The sequence below is a fragment of the Lucilia sericata genome, unplaced genomic scaffold, assembly GCF_015586225.1.
Source record: "Lucilia sericata isolate MDLA Ls3-8-SP2 unplaced genomic scaffold, ASM1558622v1 Contig000547F_arrow, whole genome shotgun sequence".
NCBI lineage: Eukaryota > Metazoa > Arthropoda > Insecta > Diptera > Calliphoridae > Lucilia > Lucilia sericata.
Window position 1 is genome coordinate 271,741 of NW_023994557.1, and position 13,643 is coordinate 285,383.

Consider the following 13,643-nt stretch of genomic DNA (forward strand, 5'->3'; position numbering starts at 1 on the left):
TAGATAGATAGATAGATAGATAGATAGATAGATAGATAGATAGATAGATAGATAGATAGATAGATAGATAGATAGATAGATAGATAGATAGATAGATAGATAGATAGATAGATAGATAGATAGATAGATAGATAGATAGATAGATAGATAGATAGATAGATAGATAGATAGATAGATAGATAGATAGATAGATAGATAGATAGATAGATAGATAGATAGATAGATAGATAGATAGATAGATAGATAGATAGATAGATAGATAGATAGATAGATAGATAGATAGATAGATAGATAGATAGATAGATAGATAGATAGATAGATAGATAGATAGATAGATAGATAGATAGATAGATAGATAGATAGATAGATAGATAGATAGATAGATAGATAGATAGATAGATAGATAGATAGATAGATAGATAGATAGATAGATAGATAGATAGATAGATAGATAGATAGATAGATAGATAGATAGATAGATAGATAGATAGATAGATAGATAGATAGATAGATAGATAGATAGATAGATAGATAGACAGATAAATGAATAAATAGATAAATAAATAGAAAGATGGATAGATAGATAGATAGATAGATAGATAGATAGATAGATAGATAGATAGATAGATAGATAGATAGATAGATAGATAGATAGATAGATAGATAGATAGATAGATAGATAGATAGATAGATAGATAGATAGATAGATAGATAGATAGATAGATAGATAGATAGATAGATAGATAGATAGATAGATAGATAGATAGATAGACAGACAGATAGACAGATAAATGAATAAATAGATAAATAAATAGAAAGATGGATATAGAAAGATAGATAGATAGATAGATAGATAGATAGATAGATAGATAGATAGATAGATATATAGATAGATAGATAGATAGATAGATAGATATAGATAGATAGATAGATAGATAGATAGATAGATAGATAGATAGATAAGATAGATAGATAGATAGATAGATAGATAGATAGATAGATAGATAGATAGATAGATAGATAGATAGATAGATAGATAGATAGATAGATAGATAGATAGATAGATAGATAGATAGATAGATAGATAGATAGATAGATAGATAGATAGATAGATAGATAGATAGATAGATAGATAGATAGATAGATAGATAGATAGATAGATAGATAGATAGATAGATAGATAGATAGATAGATAGATAGACATATAAATAGATAGAAATATAGATAGATAGAAATGGTGAAACTTTTCGTAGTAGGACTGTACTAGATTCCGGATCATCAACAGTTACCTGGTAATACTAATGCGGATTCCCTCGCAAAAACTGCTATCCCTCTGCAGAAGAGTTAATCTTCAAGAAACGACTTCTACAGACTCGGTTAAAGCGTAGTGAAAGAAGAGGATGTCACATACTTTCTTTGTCACTACCAAGCCCTAGCTATGTCGTACTACTTAAAGGACTTATCCAAGATAAAGATCCGAAGAATAAACTTCTTTATTTGTACGATAAACTAGTTTGTTTAGAAGCCTGAGTAATTCGAGCTGACCTCTTAAGCATCACAAGAAGCAATGTTGGGTTCATTTGTAAGCAACATTGCTTGGTGGGACAATTACTATTTTTATTTCGTATTAAAAATAATTGCAATAAAGGGTATTTGAAGAACTGGAATACTGTGGATGTATTTTAGTCATATGTAATAACAATACTCGTATAGTGTTGCACTACCAGCATCATAGGTCAATTGTGTTTAACCATATGAGCATGGAAGTACTACAGTATGCCCACGATTACTGTCTCTGATCGATATTCTTTCTATGTAAGTGATTTTAATTTAATCCCACTTTCAACATAATTTTTAGAGATATTATTCAAATAGCCTCAAGTTTTATTAGTTACATAAAGCAAGGTCTTACTGTAGCAAACACATACACATATGTAAAGTGTTGAACTTAATTATTGTATTAAGTAATTTATTAATTAAAACCACAGTAGCATGAATACTAGCTGCCAAATGACAAAAATAACAAAAAAAAAAAAAAAAAACAATTAAAAAATTATTTTCAATGTTTTAAGTTAATTTTCCCTAGCCTTGAAAAACAGTATTTCCAAACAAAATTTTTGTAAAATAAAAATTAGGTTAATGTAAAAAAAAAAAACATTTGAAATATAGTGTATGCATTGATTAAGTAGATAACACAAAATTAATAAATAATAAAGTTTTAAAATTTAATGATAACGAAGAAGTAAAGAAAAAAGTATTTTAGGAAATCTGCCATATTTTACAAACTAGGGATGCCAATAAGTTTAGATTTTTAGAAATCTCGGAAAAGTGTCAGCAGAACATGATATGATGTTATTATTTTGACAATTTGAAAAATGTTTCCAATCGTGTTCAAATTTCTCTAATATTATCCTCGAAATATTTTCATTGTCAAACCTTTGACATTTAACTGTCATTGATAATATGAATTCAAATTTCTGTATTTGCTAGGTTATTGTACACATGGTAAATATGGTTTGGAAATTGCTTACATTTAAAAATAAGTACATTATCAACAAATTTAAAAAAAAGTATTGATTTTTACTTATGTATTTCCTTTTGGCTCTTAATCAAGAATTTACTTTTCTATTTAAGTTAACTTCAATTATTCCCACACATACAGTTTACTAAGCGATTACATTTAACCTCAAAAATGAAGTCGAACATGTAAGAAAGTAAAGTTGGTCATGTCCGACTGGATGGTGGCCTACATCGATATAAGTAATAGATAGATAGATAGATAGATAGATAGATAGATAGATAGGTAAATATATAGATGGATACATAGACAGATAGATAGATAGATAGATAGATAGATAGATAGATAGATAGATAGATAGATAGATAGATAGATAGATAGATAGATAGATAGATAGATAGATAGATAGATAGATAGATAGATAGATAGATAGATAGATAGATAGATAGATAGATAGATAGATAGATAGATAGATAGATAGATAGATAGATAGATAGATAGATAGATAGATAGATAGATAGATAGATAATAGATAGATAGATAGATAGATAGATAGATAGATAGATAGATAGATAGATAGATAGATAGATAGATAGATAGATAGATAGATAGATAGATAGATAGATAGATAGATAGATAGATAGATAGATAGATAGATAGATAGATAGATAGATAGATAGGTAAATATATAGATGGATACATAGACAGATAGATAGATAGATAGATAGATAGATAGATAGATAGATAGATAGATAGATAGATAGATAGATAGATAGATAGATAGATAGATAGATAGATAGATATATAGATAGATAGATAGATAGATAGATAGATAGATAGATAGATAGATAGATAGATAGGTAGATAGATAGATAGATAGATAGATAGATAGATAGATAGATAGATAGATAGATAGATAGATAGATAGATAGATAGATAGATAGATAGATAGATAGATAGATAGATAGATAAATATATAGATGGATACATAGACAGATAGATAGATAGATAGATAGATAGATAGATAGATAGATAGATAGATAGATAGATAGATAGATAGATAGATAGATAGATAGGTAAATATATAGATGGATACATAGACAGATAGATAGATAGATAGATAGATAGATAGATAGATAGATAGATAGATATATAGATAGATAGATAGATAGATAGATAGATAGATAGATAGATAGATAGATAGATAGATAGATAGATAGATAGATAGATAGATAGATAGGTAGATAGATAGATAGATAGATAGATAGATAGATAGATAGATAGATAGATAGATAGATAGATAGATAGATAGATAGATAGATAGATAGATAGATAGATAGATAGATAGATAGATAGGTAGATAGGTAGATAGATAGATAGATAGATAGATAGATAGATAGATAGATAGATAGATAGATAGGTAGATAGATGGATAGATATATATATATATATATATATATATATATATATATATATATATATATATATATATATATATATATATAGATACATAGATAGATAGATAGATAGATAGATAGAAAGGCATACCTATAACGACAAAAGAAGTGATTCTGTCTTCATTGATCTACTAAGTGTTCATTAGACCTATGTATTACAAACATTAGCACAAATGCATTATACCTTTCCCTCTATAGTCGTAGGGCATAAAAATAATTGACTATATACACGTGCCAAGAAAAATTTTTTAAAGGAAAACAAAGCCCTTTCAAACTACACACAAACATACAACGGAACAACAATATTTGAATTATTGAAAGTAATTTATTCTTTGTTTCTATAATACGTACGTATGTATGAATAAATGCAGTCAGTCAAAGGTGAATGCCTCTTGAATTCTACTACTTTGTACATACAAATCAACTAAAATAATAAATACAACTGAAACAAACATTAAACACCATACATACATATGTACGTTCAATTATAAAATTACAAACACCAACTATAAATGTACATTTGTTTTTTTTATACTTCATAGATACTTATAGGAAAATAACAACAACAACAATTCTATTCACCATCAAGTTTTATTTACTTCGTAATGAGTTTAAAGTCATTCTGTGGTTTTAGACTACTGACGTGAAAATATTTTTAAAATCAGTTTTGTTTATTTGTTAATGCCGGTACAAAAAAAAAAAAAAAATGAAAAAATTAAAAAAAAATTTAAATACCGTTTTCAGTTTGTGCTAACATGAGTGTGGGCGTTACTAATATTATGTGTTTGGCATAATAAAATGTTACGTTATTTTGTTTCAAATTTTAATTTGAAAAAATAAAATTATTGTGCTTGAACCTAAAATATTTTGTGTAGAGAAAAATTTGCAAAATGGCAAACAAATATAAGATTTTATTATGTAATTTTAATTACTTGAACTTTTACAGTATTGTTCGAAACTTAAGCAAATTTCATATTTTCCATTATCAGAAAGAGTTGCTTAGGTTTCGAACAATGTTGTGTATTATAACGTCTGGTCTGGTCTTTTTTTAGTCTATAGTCTAGTCTATAGTCTAATCTATAGTCTAGTCTATAGTCTAGCCTATAGTCTTGTCTATAATCTAGCCTATAGTCTAGTCTATAATCTAGTCTATAGTCTAGTCTATAGCCTAGTCTATTGTCTAGTCTATAGTCTAATCTATAGTCTAGTCTATAGTCTAGTCTATAGTCTAGTCTATAGTCTAGTCTATAGTCTAGTCTATATTCTAGTCTATAGTCTAGTATATAGTCTAGTCTATATTCTAGTCTATAGTCTAGTCTATAGTCTAGTCTATAGTCTAGTCTATAGCCTAGTCTATAGTGTAGTCTATAGTCTAGTCTATAGTCTAGTCTATAGTCTAGTCAATAGTCTAGTCTATAGTCTAGTCAATAGTATAGTCTATAGTCTAGTCAATAGTCTAGTCTATAGTCTAGTGTATAGTTAGTCTATAGTCTATAGTCTAGTCTATAGTCTAGTCTATAGTCTAGTCTATAGTCTAGTCTATAGTCTAGTCTATAGTATATAGTCTATAGTCTAGTCTATAGTCTAGTCTATAGTCTAGTCTATAGTCTAGTCTATAGTCTAGTCTATAGTCTAGTCTATAGTCTAGTCTATAGTCTAGTCTATAGTCTAGTCTATAGTCTAGTCTATAGTCTAGTCTATAGTCTAGTCTAGTCTAGTCTATAGTCTAGTCTATAGTCTAGTCTATAGTCTAGTCTATTAGTCTAGTCTATAGTCTAGTCTAGTCTATAGTCTAGGTCTAGTCTATAGTCTAGTCTATAGTCTAGTCTATAGTCTAGTCTATAGTCTAGTCTATAGTCTAGTCTATAGTCTAGTCTATAGTCTAGTCTATAGTCTAGTCTATAGTCTAGTCTATAGTCTAGTCTATAGTCTAGTCTATAGTCTAGTCTATAGTCTAGTCTATAAGTCTAGTCTATAGTCTAGTCTATAGTCTAGTCTATAGTCTAGTCTAGTCTAGTCTAGTCTAGTCTATAGTCTAGTCTATAGTCTAGTCTATAGTCTAGTCTAGTAGTCTAGTCTATAGTCTAGTCTATAGTCTAGTCTATAGTCTAGTCTATAGTCTAGTCTATAGTCTAGTCTATAGTCTAGTCTATAGTCTAGTCTATAGTCTAGTCTATAGTCTAGTCTATAGTCTAGTCTATAGTCTAGTCTATAGTCTAGTCTATAGTCTAGTCTATAGTCTAGTCTATAGTCTAGTCTATAGTCTAGTCTATAGTCTAGTCTATAGTCTAGTCTATAGTCTAGTCTATAGTCTAGTCTATAGTCTAGTCTATAGTCTAGTCTATAGTCTAGTCTATAGTCTAGTCTATAGTCTAGTCTATAGTCTAGTCTATAGTCTAGTCTATAGTCTAGTCTAGTCTAGTCTATAGTCTAGTCTATAGTCTAGTCTATAGTCTAGTCTATAGTCTAGTCTATAGTCTAGTCTATAGTCTAGTCTATAGTCTAGTCTATAGTCTAGTCTAGTCTAGTCTATAGTCTAGTCTATAGTCTAGTCTATAGGTCTAGTCTATAGTCTAGTCTATAGTCTAGTCTATACGTCTAGTCTAATAGTCTAGTCTATAGTCTAGTCTATCGTCTAGTCTATGTCTGTTATAGTAGTTCTAGTCTAAGTCTATAGTCTATAGTCTAGTCTATAGTCTAGTCTATCGTCTAGTCTATCAGTCTAGTCTCTAGTTCTGTCTTTAGTCTCGTATAGTCTAGTCTCTTAGTCTAGTCTCCTAGTCTAGTTCTATAGTTGTCTAGTCTAGCTATAGTCTAGTCTATAGTCTAGTCTATAGTGTCTAGTCTATAAGTCTAGTCTATAGTCTAGTCTAATAGTCTAGTCATAATCAGTCTAGTCTATAAGCCTAGTCTATTGTCTAGTCTATAGTCTAATCTATAGTCTAGTCATAGTCTAGTCTATATTCTAGTCTATAGTCTAGTATATAGTCTAGTCTATATACTAGTCTATAGTTCTAGTCTATAGTCTAGTCTATAGTCTAGTCTATAGCCTAGTCTATAGTGTAGTCTATAGTCTAGTCTATAGTCTAGTCTATAGTCTAGTCAATAGTCTAGTCTATAGTCTAGTCAATAGTATAGTCTATAGTCTAGTCAATAGTCTAGTCTATAGTCTAGTGTATAGTGTAGTCTATAGTCTAGTCTATAGTCTAGTCTATAGTCTAGTCTATAGTCTAGTCTATAGTCTAGTCTATAGTCTAGTCTATAGTCTAGTCTATAGTCTAGTCTATAGTCTAGTCTATAGTCTAGTCTATAGTCTAGTCTATAGTCTAGTCTATAGTCTAGTCTATAGTCTAGTCTATAGTCTAGTCTATAGTCTAGTCTATAGTCTAGTCTATAGTCTAGTCTATAGTCTAGTCTATAGTCTAGTCTATAGTCTAGTCTATAGTCTAGTCTATAGTCTAGTCTATAGTCTAGTCTAGTCTATAGTCTAGTCTATAGTCTAGTCTATAGTCTAGTCTATAGTCTAGTCTATAGTCTAGTCTATAGTCTAGTCTATAGTCTAGTCTATAGTCTAGTCTTATAGTCTAGTCTATAGTCTAGTCTATAGTCTAGTCTATAGTCTAGTCTATAGTCTAGTCTATAGTCTAGTCTATTGTCTAGTCTATCGTCTAGTCTATAGTCTAGTCTATAGTCTAGTCTATAGTCTAGTCTAAGTCTAGTCTATAGTCTAGTCTATAGTCTAGTCTATAGTCTAGTCTATAGTCTAGTCTATAGTCTAGTCTATAGTCTAGTCTATAGTCTAGTCTATAGTCTAGGCTATAGTCTAGTCTATAGTCAGTCTATAGTCTAGTCTATAGTCTAGTCTATAGTCTAGCTATAGTCTAGTCTATAGTCTAGTCTATAGTCTAGTCTATAGTCTAGTCTATAGTCTAGTCTATAGTCTAGTCTATAGTCTAGTCTATAGTCTAGTCTATAGTCTAGTCTATAGTTAGTCTATAGTCTAGTCTATAGTCTAGTCTATAGTCTAGTCTAGTCTATAGCTAGTCTATAGTCTAGTCCTAGAGTCTAGTCTATAGTCTAGTCTATAGTCTAGTCTATAGTCTAGTCTATAGTCTAGTCTAGTCTATAGTCTAGTCTATAGTCTAGTCTATAGTATAGTCTATAGTCTAGTTATAGTCTAGTCTATAGTCTAGTCTATAGTCTAGTCTATAGTCTAGTCTATAGTCTAGTCTAAGTCTAGTCTATAGTCAGTCTATAGTCTAGTCTATAGTCTAGCTATATCTAGTCTATAGGTCTAGTCTATAGCTCTAGTCTATAGTCTAGTCTATAGTCTAGTCTATAGTCTAGTCTATAGTCTAGTCTATGGCTAGTCTATAGTCTAGTCTATAGTCTAGTCTATAGTCTAGTTCTATAGTCTAGTCTATAGTCTAGTTATAGTCTAGTCTATGTCTAGTCTATAGTCTAGTCTATAGTCTAGTCTATAGTCTAGTCTATAGTCTAGTCTATAGTCTAGTCTATAGTCTAGTCTATAGTCTAGTCTATAGTCTAGTCTATAGTCTAGTCTATAGTCTAGTCTATAGTCTAGTCTATAGTCTAGTCTATAGTCTAGTCTAGTCTATAGTCTAGTCTATAATCTAGTCTATAGTCTAGTCTATAGTCTAGTCTATAGTCTAGTCTATAGTCTAGTCTATAGTCTAGTCTACAGTCTAGTCTATAGTCTATATTCTAGTCTATATTCTAGTCTATAGTCTAGTCTATAGTCTAGTCTATAGTCTAGTCTATAGTCTAGTCTATAGTCTAGTCTATAGTCTAGTCTATAGTCTAGTCTATAGTCTAGTCTATAGTCCAGTATATAGTCCAGTCTATAGTCCAGTCTATAGTCCAGTCTATAGTCCAGTCTATAGTCCAGTCTATAGTCCAGTCTATAGTCAGCACTAGACTATTATCTAGTCTAGCCTATGTTGAAATCGAATTATTGCTCTGCTATCACTCGTTATAATTTCAATCTTAACAGTTCTGATTTCGGATTAAAAAAAACGGTTTATTCGAAAAAAATGTCGTAACAATATCTAAATATGTGGGACTTTTTGCTATTTTTAAATTAAACAATTATACTTATTGAAATATTTGTTTGTTTACCCTCATATCTAAATTTAATGCTTTTATCTATTTATTTAAAAGTTATTTAAATTAATGTTGTCTTCACAAGATAACAAAATTTTTATAAAATTAAGATAACAATTTTATGACAAAAAAAATCTTTTATTTTTTTTCTGAATATTTTGCTATATTTACTTAGAATTATTCGAATTGGGGGACGAAAATTGTCTCAAGAATGTCAAAAACTGGTCACACCCCTTAGCTAGGGTTCTTTCTCTACTTCTATGTAAGTCACAAACTCTATACTCAGGAAATTCGGTTCTCGGAAATACAAAATTGTTGCATATTGCGGATGACGTAACGGTATCAGTTGGGGTTGTCATAGAATTATTTTCGGCTCCAATGTTAAAACGTTAAATAATTATATTTGGAATTCATAAGACCAATGTCTGACAAAGATTGGACTCTATGATAATAACGAATATCAGAAAATCCACTTGAACACATTCTCACAAAGACTTGAAAATGCAAATAGTAAGTCGATAGAGTATATATATAGACAGTAGATTGTGTGTAAAAGCTGCACTTGTTCTTTTGAAAGTGTCGGTGGTTTCAACCTTTTTTACACAAAGTTTTCATGTGACCATCTGGTATTGCTTAATCTAACAAATACATTGTCCAAGTAAGATCCTACCAATACCATGCTTTTTACTTAATAGGATTTGGCCAATTTTCTATATGTTGACTAATTTCAAAAGGGTTTATTTATTAATATTTTAGTTTTTCTCTTCTAAGAAATTAATATTAACGATATTGACAAGTTGAAGCATTACGATCTATATATACATTTTCTGCGACATCATACCACCTAATTTAAATTGATAATTTATCTCTTATGATCTATCTAAAACTTTAACTTGTCAATCAAACGTTAGACAACTAAGACAATCATTATTTGGTATATGAACACAACATAGTGTGTTCACATTTAATAAATTTTAAACTAGCACACATTTAATTTATGAAAATCTCTCCATAAACAATAATAAAATTAATTTATTAAATTATAATTAATTATTGTTTTTTTTTTATCCGCCGCCTCCAACTCTTGCCATACATCAGCTCCCTTCAAAATTCGAAAACTGACTTAATCATAATAGTATGAAATTTAATGCTTCACTTAGTCTAACAACCATATTAATATTACATGCCCAGAGGTCTGCCTGTCTTAAATGAAAACAATAACAATTTCTCAATAACGTTTTTTTTATGCAAAAATATTTCATTAGTGAAAATAAACAAATCGACATACATTTAAACATATTGTTTACGTTAAACTTTAAACACAAACTGAAGAATACGAAAAAAAAACAACAAACAACAAACTAAAATGAAAATTGAATAACACTTTGTCTGATTTTACTCGTAAATTAAAGTTGTAGTAAGTAGCGATTACTCATTCACTTACTCACTGCATTCGAAACATGTTCCCGTTGTATACAGCAGCAGTCAGCTAATTAGAAACGATAACGTACATATACATAACTTTTGAAGAATGCGAGGTAGTAAGTTTATTTTACTTGAACATGTTACGAAGTAATCAGAATTTTTCTTAAATTTGTATGCAAATCTTAGCACCAATTCCAGTCTATACCAGAAGAAACGGTGGGGCATTTCATACATCATTCCTAATATCGCAGATTATAGAGCCTTTTTCTATGATATTGATACTAGGAACCTGTCTGTACTTTGGATAATTTAACGCTCTCCATAATTACTGGCTCTTTAATTTAGGAAAAAATTGAGTAGAACAAATCGACGAGTCCACCATCTGGTATATTCGCAAGATTATGGATAACAAGCAAGTATCAGACATTAGACAGACAACTTGCCCAAAATCGTCTCTGAATGTCATATTATCGCATCTTTAATGATCTTCCATCACCCACAAACATACACCAAGTAGAGAGGAAAGTCTGCAAAACTGTCATGTCGCAATTCGGCCAGTGTCAGGAATCCTAGGAAACGAATACGATGATAATCGTAGGATAGCAAACTAAATAGCGATATCAATAGTTTCGTAAATTAGGACAAGCGAAACATGGTTAGATCATTTGAAGTTTAAAATGAACACCATGATCTCACGGATTCTTATTTAGGAAAAAATCGAGGGGTATTAACTAGTATAACAATTTGACGAGTCTAGATTCTGGTAGATAAAACAGTAATGTTTAAGGGTCCAGTACTGCTTGTCTGGGTTTAGACAACTTACCCATATTCTTCTGTCTATTCAACGTCTCTGAATTCCAAAATTACATAAGCCAAATAATAGTAGAGTAGCGAGGTTTCAGAGAATTCACTGATCGTATCTTTAATGATCTTCCATCAGCCAAAAATATAAACCAAGCTCAGGGGAAATTCCCCGAAACTGTTATGGCAACAACTGTCATTTTTATTCATACTAATCGGATATCAAAGAACGGACGTACTTTCGCCTAAAATCTTAGGAAACGAATGTGATGATATTCGCAGTATTAACCACGGTTATCCAAGGTTTGTCAAGTTGTATAGCTTTATCTATAGTTGGGTAAACGATTCGGCGAAACATAGATTAGATCATTTATTGAAGTGCAAACTTATCTCAAGAGTAGGTAAGTTATGGTCTACGTTTCAGTGTAGACCAGAATGATGAAAAGATCATGATCAAGTTTAAAAATCCCACCTCGAACGGTAATCGCTTTTGTTCTATCGTACACCAAGCAGAGAGGAAATTCTCCGAAACTGTCATGGCAACAAGCGTCCTCTTTATTCCGCCAGAGCAGGAAATCCAGACTTCAGAGAATGTTAGTTATAGACGTTCAAAATTCCGAAGTATTGAATATAGGGACCTACATTCTTAACACATATAGCAGATACAGAAGAATCCCTGATGCCGCACAACGGATATCGGGACTGAGTTAAGGGCTCAATACCTGCAGGTTTCTAATGAATACTGCTATCCACAATATGGACTGATAAACTCACAAGTCCGAAGCCTTATGATAGGTGGAAAGTATCAGCCATACCATTCTCTTTGGCACATCTCTGGCATAACGGATATCTGGATGAAGCTAGAGGCTCAGTACCAACAGCACCATCTACCAACTATGCGAAGCATGCCACTGGTGTTTACCCTGCCCAAGGCCATATGAAAGGAGGAAAGCCTCTGCCTTTACATTCTCTTTGAGACAACACTAGCACAACGGATGTCTGGAAGGTTCTAGAATCTTAATGTCTACTGGATCAACTACCGTCTACGTGCATCATGATCTGAATCCTCATGATACTCCTAAATATTTAACTTTCCTGCCGACCTTGTTTCTTTTGTGTAACAATCTTACTTTGGCATTATTGAAATCTGTGGATCGGACTAGTCTAGAGGAGTCATTTGAATAATCTATTGACTCTTGTTCTAACCAGATAATTACATAATCATTTACTACGATAGTCGGTTGCCCGCAGGACTATTACTGTATTGGCTATTAGCTTAGGTCCCTTAGGCGTACACGTTCAAAACTTTTGCGCCGGAACGCCTATGGAACTAAATGTTGGGAGCAAGTAGACAGACTGAATCAGTAAATGTGTTATCGATAAAATTCCCTTCATTGTCAGGTTGTATTCTGGAATTGCTCTGTTCATATCAAACTTAATGCAGTAACGGCATTGTGTGTAAAGAACGAAGTGTGTGTGAAGATGGTATTTGGGTCTACCAAATCCCTTTAGTTGCTATTGCCGAATCAATAGATTTCATTACTAAGCAACGGTTCTACATTGATAGAGATTAGATAGCTCAAGTACTTGAGGAAAGTGCTTTTACGTAGACCAATCAAAAAAGGCGCAAGTGCATCAGCTCTAGCTCACCCTATAGTAGGAAAAGTAGTACCCCAAGATTGGGCTGTACGCCAGACACTTACGCAAAGCACTTGGAATTCTGTCTTGTTACATTATCTAATGGACTAGTGGACAAATCTTAAAGAAGTAGCACAGGACCGAAGTCTTAGCTGTTATTCCCAACAAAGTTTCTATTTAGTTAACCAAGACTGTATATACATATTTACTCATACATATGTATATTTGTTAACATATTAGGTTTCGGTTAAAGAGTTTAATTTACTCAAAATATTTGCAATATTTTCTGTTAGACATATTTGTATATATTTTTTGGATTTTGGCCATTATTAAGTCAACCATGTATTAATTGTATAAAAATATATTTTGCAGTTTTTTACCTTTTTTTAATAGTTTTACATTTCACACTTTTATTAAATTTTATGATCATTAGGCACACTTTTAGTATAAAATCATAACATAGGCAAATTTGTGTGTATTATTTTAATCAAATATTTTTTATTATTTTTTCTTAAAATTTCAGTTTTTTTATAATTTTTCCTCGAGCTAAACAATTGTAACATTTTATATGTATACATGCAAGTCGTATATGAACTGTAAAACAGTGGCGTAATTCAAAATTCTACAAAGAGATGAAAATAGTGGAGATTTTTTCTTCTGAATAAGTCTATTAAAATTTA